The sequence below is a fragment of the Palaemon carinicauda genome, chromosome 18, assembly GCF_036898095.1.
Source record: "Palaemon carinicauda isolate YSFRI2023 chromosome 18, ASM3689809v2, whole genome shotgun sequence".
NCBI classification, from domain to species: domain Eukaryota; kingdom Metazoa; phylum Arthropoda; class Malacostraca; order Decapoda; family Palaemonidae; genus Palaemon; species Palaemon carinicauda.
The window spans coordinates 60,556,338-60,568,731 of NC_090742.1; the positions used below are offsets into that span (position 1 = coordinate 60,556,338).

Below are 12,394 nucleotides of genomic sequence, written 5' to 3' on the forward strand. Positions count from 1 at the left end.
ATGCTATAAAGTAAGCCAAAGGTGGCCGTTCTTGTACAGAGCCCCCTCTATGAAAGACTCCTCTTCTTCTCCCTCCCCACCTATCCCTTTGGTGTAGGCTAGCCTATACATAGGCTTGCCTATACACATCTGTCCCTAGTCCTACAACTCCTCCCTTGGGGGGAGTGATAGGGCTATCTTGCGGCTCCAACAAGGAAAAATAGCCCAGTGAGGAAAGGAAACAAGGAAATAAATAAACTAAAAGAGAAGAATACACAAAATAAAATATTTCTAGAACTGTAACAACATTAAAACAGATCCTTTACATATAAACTATAAAAACTTCCAAAAAGAAAAAAACAAAACAAGAGTAAGTGAAATAAGATAAAACAGCATGCCCAAGTGTACATCATAACAATTTACTCTCCATGTGCAAAATAAGACTCATCTGCTGGAACATGATTGAATATTCTATAGTACTCTAAATTGTACTGCATAATTAACCACATAAGTGAGTCACTTCTAAAGTCTCGCTTGGCTGGCATGAAGAATCCAGTGTTGAATTTGAGCAAGACAAAGTTATTAACCCTTTTACCCCCAGGCTATTTGGAAATTTCCAACCCTTAACCCCCAGGGGTTATTTTTTTTCAAGCACATTTTGCAGTATATTCTTTTTTTTAAATTGCTCTAACAGCCTTAATTTTGGTCATAGAGAGGTCAGGTTGGTCTCATTCTCTTGGAAAATGCCTTAAGTTTCTCAAAAAAGTATCAAAAATATGCAAAAAAAAAATTTAAATAGCAGTTTTTTGCAAGGACGTACCAGTACGTCCATGGGGGTAAAAGGATGAGTTAAGTGAAACGTACCAGTACGTCCTTTGGGGGTAAAAGGGTTAATAATATAGATTAGCTTAACCAGCCCATAAACTGTACTGCACAGTACAGTACTGTAAATTGGAGCTAATTACTTTGTATTATACTTAGTCTGCATCAATGTTGTATAGAAAGCCTGGAGGATCATAGAGAGTAAAGAATGCACTTCAATGTACGGACATAATTCATGTCTGTTCCGAGAACTATTGAAACCAATACTGTAAGTCACATTTTCATTAATATAAAAGAGAATTAAGTCTTCTTTGAAATCCCTAGTGAACACCGAAATAAAGCTTAAAAGTTTTCAAAATAAGTGTGAAAGTGCTTTTCAGTTTATCCTGCGCCACCACTTGTAAGGGATTAAATCAATTAAGTTTAAAAATTGAATAATAAAAATTCATTCTGCGATATAAATTAAGCAAATATTAGTTTTCATTATGTAAGTTAATGGATTATGTGTTGATAACTAAAAGAATGTTTGGAAGATTGAAAGACGTGCACGTGTTTAGGGGTATGGCTAACGGTATGTCTGATCATTTTTTGGTGGAAGGAAAATTAGTTGTAGCAAAAGAGTGGGGGAATAGAGTAGGTGGATGTAAAAGGGAGGTAGTGAGGGTTGAAGAGCTGATAAAACCGGGAGTAAAAAGTAAATATCAGGAAAGGTTGAAAATGGCATATGACGAGGTGAGAGTAAGAGAAACTGGTAATTTAGAGGAGGAGTGGAAGTTAGTAAACGAAAATTTTGTTGGGATTGCAAGTGATGTATGTGGGAAGAAGGTTGTTGGAGGCAGCATGAGGAAGGGCAGTGAATGGTGGAATGAAGGAGTGAAGGTAAAAGTGGAAGAGAAAAAGAGGGCTTTTGAAGAATGGCTGCAGAGTAATAGTATAGAGAAGTATGAAAAATATAGAGAGAAAAAGGTGGAAGTAAAGCGCAAGGTACGTGAGGCAAAGAGGGCAGCTGACCTGAGGTGGGGTCAGGGACTGGGTCAGTCATATGAAGAGAATAAGAAGAAGTTTTGGAAAGAAGTGAAGAGAGTAAGGAAGGCTGGCGCAAGAATTGAAGAGACAGTGAAAGATGGAAATGGAAGGTTGTTAAAAGGAGAGGAGGCAAGGAAAAGGTGGGCGGAATATTTTGAAAGTTTGCTGAATGTTGAGGATAATAGGGAGGCAGATATAATTGCTGTTCCAGGTGTTGAGGTGCCAGTGATGGGAGATGAGAATGAGAGAGAGATTACAATAGAGGAAGTGAGGAGAGCACTAGATGAAACGAGAGTAGGAAAAGCATCTGGTATGGATGGTGTGAAAGCTGAGATGTTGAAGGAAGGGGGTGTGACTGTACTTGAATGGTTGGTGAGATTGTTTAATATGTGTTTTGTGTTGTCAATGGTACCAGTAGATTGGGTTTGTGCATGTATTGTACCACTATATAAGGGTAAGGGAGATGTGCATGAGTGTTGTAATTCAAGAGGTATTAGTTTGTTGAGTGTAGTTGGAAAAGTGTATGGTAGAGTGTTGATTAATAGGATTAAAGATAAAACAGAGAATGCAATCTTGGAAGTACAGGGTGGTTTTAGAAGAGGTAGGGGTTGTATGAATCAGATTTTTACAGTTAGGCAGATATGCGAGAAATATTTAGCAAAAGGTAAGGAGGTGTATGTTGCGTTTATGGATCTGGAGAAAGCATATGATAGAGTTGATAGGGAAGCAATGTGGAATGTGATGAGGTTATATGGAGTTGGTGGAAGGTTGTTGCAAGCAGTGAAAAGTTTCTACAAAGGTAGTAAAGCATGTGTTAGAATAGGAAATGAAGTGAGTGATTGGTTTCCGGTGAGAGTGGGGCTGAGACAGGGATGTGTGATGTCGCCGTGGTTGTTTAACTTGTATGTTGATGGAGTGGTGAGAGAGGTGAATGCTCGAGTGCTTGGACGAGGATTAAAACTGGTAGGAGAGAATGACCATGAATGGGAGGTAAATCAGTTGTTGTTTGCGGATGATACTGTACTGGTAGCAGACACAGAAGAGAAGCTTGACCGACTAGTGACAGAATTTGGAAGGGTGTGTGAGAGAATGAAGTTGAGAGTTAATGTGGGTAAGAGTAAGGTTATGAGATGTACGAGAAGGGAAGGTGGTGCAAGGTTGAATGTCATGTTGAATGGAGAGTTACTTGAGGAGGTGGATCAGTTTAAGTACTTGGGGTCTATTGTTGCAGCAAATGGTGGAGTGGAAGCAGATGTACGTCAGAGAGTGAATGAAGGTTGCAAAGTGTTGGGGGCAGTTAAGGGAGTAGTAAAAAATAGAGGGTTGGGCATGAATGTAAAGAGAGTTCTATATGAGAAAGTGATTGTACCAACTGTGATGTATGGATCGGAGTTGTGGGGAATGAAAGTGATGGAGAGACAGAAATTGAATGTGTTTGAGATGAAGTGTCTAAGGAGTATGGCTGGTGTATCTCGAGTAGATAGGGTTAGGAACGAAGTGGTGAGGGAGAGAACGGGTGTAAGAAATGAGTTAGCGGCTAGAGTGGATATGAATGTGTTGAGGTTGTTTGGCCATGTTGAGAGAATGGAAAATGGTTGTCTGCTAAAGAAGGTGATGAATGCAAGAGTTGATGGGAGAAGTACAAGAGGAAGGCCAAGGTTTGGGTGGATGGATGGTGTGAAGAAAGCTCTGGGTGATAGGAGGATAGATGTGAGAGAGGCAAGAGAGCGTGCTAGAAATAGGAATGAATGGCGAGCGATTGTGACGCAGTTCCAGTAGGCCCTGCTGCTTCCTCCGGTGCCTTAGATGACCGCGGAGGTAGCAGCAGTAGGGGACTCAGCATTATGAAGCTTCATCTGTGGTGGATAATGTGGGAGGTTGGGCTGTGGCACCCTAGCAGTACCAGCTGAACTCGGCTGAGTCCCTGGTTAGGCTGAAGGAACGTAGAGAGTAGAGGTCCCCTTTTTGTTTTGTTTCATTGTTGGTGTCGGCTACCCCCCAAAATTGGGGGAAGTGCCTTGGTATATGTATGATTATGTAAGTTTAAAAAAATTTAACTTTGTAAACTGCTCTACCGAAGTGAATAATTATGTCAAAGAACCAAATACTTTACATAATTATCAAAGAACAGAAAAAAACTGTTTCTATAGAGTACGAGGATGGGGCTTTGTTCTTTCTTGAAATTGAGGTTTTCCATATTCTTCTTGCGTGATTATTCAACCAATTATACATATACAAACTTTGTGTCCTCTAAATCAGGGAATGCCTTCAATAGAGCTGGAATGATTGTTGAAACCATTAATGAGGTAGTTAACTACAAGTGGAGAGCTTTGGTCTTCATCCACAAGAAGTTTAGATATATAATACTGCTGCCTCCTATCTAAGGAACTTAAATTTTTTCTCAAGCTTTTTAGTTTGAATGTTTGATTTCGCCTTTGTAGTAAAGACGAAATAAAGCATAAATTTGCAAGAGGGTGAAAGGATGGATACGTCATTGGTTTATAGCTAAACTGGTGATAGATCCACAACCCCTCTGCACCTTCTAGGGGCATGATATTCACAATCCTCCCGATATGTCAAGTGAGAATCTTGGCATCCTGTTAGGATGGACATGATTCTTTGAGAAGCGGCAAAGGCTACGTCTTCTCCAGCATCATTCTTGGCAATACCCAGGACAACACTGGAGAGACTATCTAGCACTTTCCTCTCTTCATTAGATGACCGCGGAGGTAGCAGCAGTAGGGGATTCAGCATTATGAAGCTTCATCTGTGGTAGATAATGTGGGAGGGTGGGCTGTGGCACCCTAGCAGTACCAGCTGAACTCGGTTGAGTCCCTTGTTAGGCTGGAGGAACGTAGAGTAGAGGTCCCCTTTTTTGTTTTGTTTCTTATGTTGATGTCGGCTACCCCCCAAAATTGGGGGAAGTGCCTTGGTATATGTATGTATGTATCATGTTGGCTGATTGATGAAACTTCTGGACCAGGCTTGGAAATACGCTTCAGGAGCAGGGAGAAATTAGATCTACACCAGCAAGTATTTTCAGGATTTGTGGAGTGAAAGACAATCACAACACTCAAACATGTGCTGGAAAATTTTTCCTTGCAGGCAGCTGCTGACAAGCTGAACAAAGGAAGGCTTGGCGAAACTTCTGGGTATGTGACCCAGGCTTGGAAATACGCTTCAGGAGCAGGGAGAAATTAGATCTACATCAGCAAGTATTTTCAGGATTTGTGGAGTGAAAGACAATCGCAACGCTCAAACATGTGCTGGAAATTTTTCCTTGCAGGCAGCTGCTGACAAGCTGAACAAAAGAAGGCTTGGCCTTACTTGGGTCCTGCAGATAGGCTTTCAATGTCATTTTTGGAGGGAGTTGGTAGATAAGGCTACTTTTCCCCTGGTATCCCCGATAATATCAGGGATGATCACAGTGCCCCAGCAATGTGCTTTTATTGTTAGGCCTTTATATAAAAAAAAAAAAAAAAAAAAAAAAAAAAAAAAAAAAAAAAAAAAAAAAAAAAAAACCAACCTACATATATAAAGTTGCAAGAAATCTTTTTCGATTGTTTACATCATTAAATGATTTGGAGAACAACATACCAAAAACCTAACAAAATCAAAATCTCAAAAATTTCTGAAATCCAAGATTGCCACCAACACCTTAAGTTGCCATTAGTGTTCTTCCTATTTGCCCAAAAATGACAGTAATGGTGTCTACATCTAGATCTTGGGGTAAAGGAATGCTTTGGAAATGATGAAATTCTCATGGAATTGTTAGAACATAAGAAAATAAGAGATGGAATCCAAAATGGCCACCAGTACATAGAAAATACTATCAATTACCAGTATTTAGTTTAGTTGTTTACTTACTTCACTAATTACAGTATAAGTTTAGCTTAATTATCATGCAATACTTTTACAGTGTTGCCACTTATTCATAAAAAAACAAAAGAAGGTCAAGCGCCAAGTTTTATGTTTTATTTCAAATTGGTGCTCATAATGTAGTAGTAGGTATGCAGTTGATTCTAACAGTCTTGCCTTCTCCACCATAAGGCTCAACACTACACAGAATTCTATAGTTTTATTCCAGCTGTGACTAGATTGGGGAATGACCTTCCTAATAGGGCAGTTGAATTGCTAGAACTTCCGTAGTTCAAATTTACCGTGATTTTTTCATGTTAAACAAACTGACATGATTCTCTCTGTTTTAACAGTGTTACTGATTGCAAGATATTTATATTTTTTACTATAACTTCTCATATAAACTGTTTACTTATTTCCTTTCCTCACTGGGCTATTTTATCTCTGTTGGAGCTCTTGCACTAGTAGCAATTTACTTTTCCAACTAGGGTTGCAGCTTACCTAGAAAAAGTAATAATAATAATAATCGTAATGATTAAATACCATATCACTAGTGTTTTCAATACTGTAATCCAGATCCACCCTGAAAACCAGAGATAAGGAACTTTTCTTAATATCATTTGAAACAATGAGGAAACTACATGATTGAATAGTTATAAACAGCCATGATGTGTGCTCCTTTGTTTCATACCTATGGGAGGCCAAATATGTTATTTTCCTTAGTAAAATAAATTTTTGAATATACTTACCCGATGATCATATAGCTGCATCCCTGCTGCCCGACAGAAAAAATCTACGGGAGGAATACGCCAGCGATCGCTATACAGGTGGGGGTGTATATCAACAGCGCCATCTGTCAAGTAGGTACTCAAGTACTCGATGTCAACAACGAACCAATTTTCTCCTCTGTCCCACTGGTTCTCTATTGGGGAGGAAGGGTGGGTCCTTTAATTTATGATCATCGGGTAAGTATATTCAAAAATTTATTTTACTAAGGAAAATAACATTTTTCAATATCAAACTTACCCGATGATCATATAGCTGATTCACACCCAGGGGGGTGGGTAGAGACCAGCATAACAAGTTGACATTATGAGCTAAGTATTCCGTATTTTATTTTAGCAGTTATTCAAAATAACAAGCATAAAATAAATAAGTACCTGGTAAGAAAGACGACTTGAACAATTACTCTGCCTTTTTAAGTACGTCTTCCTTACTGAGCCTCGCGATCCTCATAGGATGCTGAGCGACTCCTAGGAGCTGAAGTATGAAGGGTTGCAACCCATACTAAAGGTCCTCATCAAAACCTTTAATCTAGGCGCTTCTCAAGAAATGATTTTGACCACCCGCCAAATCAAGTAGGATGCGAAAGGCTTCTTAGCCTTCCGGACAACCCAAAAATATTTCAAGAGAAAGATTAAAAAGGTTCTGGAATTAGGGAATTGTAGTGGTGGAGCCCCCACCACTACTGCACTCGTTGCTACGAATGGTCCCAGAGTGTAGCAGTTCTCGTAAAGAGACTGGACATTCTTAAGATAAAAGACGCGAACACTGATTTGCTTTTCCAATAGGTTGCGTCGAATATATTTTGCAGAGATCTATTTTGTTTAAAGGCCACGGAAGTTGTGACAGCTCTAACTTCGTGTGTCCTTACCTTCAGCCAAGCTTGGTCTTCCTCATTCAGAAGGGAATGAGCTTCTTGTATTAACAGTCTGATAAAAATAGGATAAAGAATTCTCTGACATAGGCAAAGATGAATTCTTAACTGAACACCATAAAGCTTCAGACGGGCCTCGTAAAGGTTTTAAAATAGAACTTAAGAGCTCTTACAGGACATAATACTCTTTTTAGTTCATTTCCAACCATACGATAAGTTGGAATATCGAACGATATTGGTCAAGGCCGAGAAGGCAGCTCGTGTTTGGCTAGAAAACCAAGATGAAGAACATGTAGCCGTTTCGGATGAGAATCCGATGTTCTTGCTGAAGGCATGAATCTCACTGACTCTTTTAGCTGTGGTTAAGCATATCAGGAAAAGAGTCTTAAAGGTGAGATCTTTCAGGGAGGCTGATTGAAGTGGTTCGAACCTGTCTAACATAAGGAATCTTAGAACCACGTCTAAATTCCAACCAGGTGTAACCAAACGACGCTCCTTCGTGGTCACAAAAGACTTAAGGAGGTCCTGTAGATCTTTATTGTTGGAAAGATCTAAGCCTCTGTGACGGAAGACTGATGCCAACATGCTTCTGTAACCCTTGAGTGGGAGCTGAAAGAGATCGCTCTTTCCTCAGATATAAGAGGAAGTCAGCTATTTGAGTTACAGAGGTACTGGTCGAGGATACGGATACTGACTTGCACCAGTTTCGAAAGATTTCCCACTTCGATTGGTAGACTCTAAGGGTGGATGTTCTCCTTGCTCTAGCAATCGCTCTGGTTGCCTCCTTCGAAAAACCTCTAGTTCTCGAGAGTCTGTGGATACTCTGAAGGCAGTGAGACGAAGAGCGTGGAGGCCTTGGAGTACCTTCTTTACGCGTGGCAGACGTAGCAGGTCCACCCTTAGGGGAAGAGTTCTGGGAACGTCTACTAGCCATCGAAGTACCTCGGTAAGTTATTCTCTCGCGGGCCAGAGGGGAGCAATTAGCGTCCACTTGTCCCTTCGTGAGAGGCGAACTTCTGCAGTACCTTGTTGACAATCTAGAACGGAGGGAATGCATATAGATCTAGATGAGACCAATCAAGTAGAAAGGCATCTAAAAGAACTACTGCTGGGTCCGGGATAGGTGAGCAAAGTATTGAGAGCCTCTTGGACATCGAGGTTGCGAAGAGATCTATGGTTGGCTGGCCCCAGGAGACCCAAAGTCTCTTGCATACATCCTAGTGGAGGGTCCAATATGTTGGAATTATTGTCCCTTCCTACTGAGACAATCTGCTAAGACATTCAAGTTGCCTTGGAAGAAACTTGTTACTAGTGAAAAGTCTAGACCTGTTGAACAGGAGAGGAAGTCACTTGCGAACTCGTACCATGTCAGAGAGTAGGTCCCTCCTTGCTAGGAGATGTACATCAAAGCAGGGAGTTGACCGTGTTCACCTCCACTACTTTGCCTTGAAGGAGAGACCTGAAGCTTTTCCAGGTCAGACGTACTGCCAGAAGCTTCTTGCAGTTGAAATGCATTGTCCTTTGACTCGAGTTCCATAATCCCGAGCATTCCCTACCGCCTAAGGTCGCACCCCAGCCTACGTCCGATGCGTCTGAGAAGAGAACGTGGTTGGGAGTCTGAACAGTCAGGGGAAAACCCTATCAAAGGTTGATAAAGTCCTTTCATCCAGTCAGACCAGACTTATCTTCCGGAAACCGGGATCTAGACCGCTTCTAGCGTCTTGTCCTTTTCCAGTGAAGAGCTAGATGAAACCGAAGAGGACGGAGGTGTAGTCTTCCAAGTGACACCAATTGAACCACGGATGACAGTGTCTTAACCAGACTCATCCACAGCCTGACAGGGCCGCGTTCCTTCTTCAGCATCTTCTGGATGGATAGCAGGGCTGGGGGTTGATCGTCTTGTTCAGCCATGTCCTCATCAGAGGGTTCCTCATCCGAAACTGATGAGGAAACGGCAACGGAGTGGGCAACGTCTGACTCGCTGAATCCGGTCGCACTGGTGGATGCGTGACGGAGCCGGACACAAGATCATGGTACTGCTGCACAGTCTGTGAACTGTCAACCATGGGGAAGCGAGGAAGTACAGCGACAACCCGAAACTGTCTAGACTGTCTGGGTTGTGCAGACAACCCCTATCGGGTTGCTGAGGTTGCCGCACTGCGTCACAACAAGTCACCTCTGCTGGTTGTTGAACGTCTTCCTAGTGACACACTGAACGTCCACAACCACCTCCGAGAGTCGCTTAACGTTAACGTGCGACTGGCAACCCACACTGGGTCGCACCGGAGGAGGAATCATCTCAACTGGCGGACGTGAGTAGGAAATCTCAGCGTCAACAGGGCGTACAACCAACCGGTAGGAAGGTTGTTGGCAAGAAGGTTTTTCTCCGTAAAAAATCCTCTATCAAGGACTAAGCTTGGACTGCATGTCTTGCAACAAAGCCCAAGGTCTATGGGAGCAGGTGTGGCAACAGACGGGGTAGCGACTGAAGCGGAACCATTTACCCTCCCTGGAAGCATGATATGCTTTAATTAAAGTCCATAGGAGGCTAAGCAGCTTAAGGCTCCTCTCCAAATGACAGAGTCCTCAAGGGAATATCAGAAGGAGGGAGAACAGCACTTTCTCATCTACAGGAACCATGTCCGAGAAAAGCTAGGTTATCTCAGTGAGGGTTTCACTGGTGCATAAGCAGCAGACCAGAAGGCAACGTTATGAAACTGCTTGACAGTCTGTGAACTGTCAAAAACTGAACTGTCAACCACAACAGGAGCGTGAGGACATACAGCACTGGTGTATTAGTAGCAGACCAGAAGGCAACGTCATGTAACTGTTTGACAGTCTGTGAGTTGGCAACAACCAAAGTTGTGTGGGGAAGCCTCAACTCCTGACTGACTAGTTTGCTGCGGGCGAGTGGCGGTAACCACAGTGTGTTGCGGAGGCTGACACACCGTGTCAAAACACGGCAGCTTGTGGTAGCTCACGCACGGCAACGGAGTGCTCCGTGTGTCTGTGGGAGTCAGCATACGTCTGGCAGGGTTGACTGTGCATGGGTGGAGGAGCTCTCACAACAAGAGTGTGGGAGCAGGCAGCCATGCCGGGCGCACAACCGTGGTAGGCTGTAGGCCCACGGGTGCATCGTCAACCTTCTCCGCAGTCGGAGTGTGGGAGCTGGCAACAACAAAAGCGGAGTGCTGGTGCGTGGGAGGGACTGCCGTGGGTTGCGGAGCATGCCGCATTGCGGCAAAACACGGCAGCTTGACAGCCCCTTCCCACTGCTGATGCGGAAGCTCACGCATGTCAACGGAGGGTGCAGCATGAACATGCGTCTGGCAGGGTCGACTGCGCATCGGAGGTGGAGCTCTCACAGGTGGAGTGTGGGAGCAGGCAGCCGCAGTATCTGCTGAGCGCACAACCGTGGCAGGTTGTAGGTTAACAGGTGCATTGTCAACCTTATCAGCACGATACTCCTGCATGAAGGAGCAAGCTGAGACTGCATAGTCTACAGCATGGACCACTAGGGTCTATAAAAGACGGCAACAAACGGAGCTACTGTCCGTTGTGACTGAGGGTCTAAAACAGCTGGTGCGGCAACAGACGGAGTTACTGCCTGTTGCGGTACCACCTTGCCTCTCTTGGGAGGTGTGCAGTCGTCGGATGACTGGAGCGAGTCCGAACTGACCCAGTGGCTACACCTAGGCCGTTGGACTTGCGCGGAAGGGACCGACTTGCACTTAAAGCTGCAAGATTTGGTCCATGGTTTCTGCGAGAAACCTCTTCCGCAGACGAGGAATAAATGGGCTCTCTCGTCTTTATGTGGGTGGGGCGATCACGTCGGCAACGTGTGTAGATACACCCGAAACCACCGAGGGAAACGTCTGTTCGTCGATCAAGGCCTGTGGAACCCATAAGTCCTTCGACATTACTTCTCCCCTGGGCTTGGGAGCTTGTAAGAGGTATCGGACTAGGTGAACAACTGGCACGAACAGACGAACCTCGAACGCAACACTGTAACACTTTGCGCATATCACTTTATCACTTTGATTTTCTGTTTGCACTTATTTCACTGAAATCGAAACTTTAAGTGATTTGTACCTGAAACACGCAATCCTATCCTTCATTAAAAGGTAGTAATTGCGAAAACAGTTTTACAATGCAACAGAAAAACATAATGAAAGATAAAGAATTCAGTGGCTGGAAAAGAGACTAAACACTAGATCAAATAAACTACGTTTAAAATCTCTCACCGCATAAAGCTTGGGAACAAGAATAAAACTCTAGAAACGTTTTACCTTCTTCCCCTACAGCGACTAGGGAGAAGAGTGAAAAACGAGAACAACGTTACCCGCTTGAACGAAACGTTTATTCTCCTCTCTCTCCCTCCGTCTCTATCTCTCTCTCTCTTCTCTCTTGACTTAGAACCTGAGAGAAGAGCCCAATTATATATCGTTAAAACATATCATTTGCTAAAGGAAAAAAACTGAAAGGTTTCCCAAAAAGTTCCTTTATTAGAATTAAAACCATTTAAGCTAAGAAAGAATGAACGAAACGCTAGAATCGATTTACTCTTACTGCAACGTGAAACCGTGAAATACTCTCTCTCTATCGTAACGATAGAGCGCATGTTGAACGTTCTGAACGTCAACAACTGCGGAGACTAAACTAAACGTTAGTTCATCTTTGAAAACAGTACGAGACTATCAAAGAAATTCTTTCAAAAACATTAAAATTAAAAAAGTATAAATTCTTAAAAGGAAAAAACGATATGACGGGCTCAATGTTAATTAACTTCGGTTCCAAGTAAGGACCGCCTACTATTAGGAAAGGTCGCAAAAAAACAAACATAAAAATTAATTTTTATAAGTTTATAATAAAAGGAAAGTTAATCGAAGAGGCCTATAAAGGCGAAGAGATATAAAATAAATAGATCTATAACTCGTTAAGCAAAATTACCAAAAACCTAAACACACTTCCGTCTAAGGGAAGGGTCGGCCATTAAAAAGTGAAAGAGAGTCCATACTCTCTTCGTCACCAACACTTCCGTCTAAGGGAAGG

The 12,394-nt window shown here is 42.7% G+C and overlaps 1 protein-coding gene across 1 annotated transcript in view; it reads right to left on the minus strand.

The window, feature by feature from the left end:
* The window catches only part of Blos1 (biogenesis of lysosome-related organelles complex 1 subunit 1), a 57,902-nt gene that overhangs the window by 23,695 nt on the left and 21,813 nt on the right, over window positions 1–12,394 (minus strand). The gene's annotated exons all lie outside the window — the stretch shown is intronic.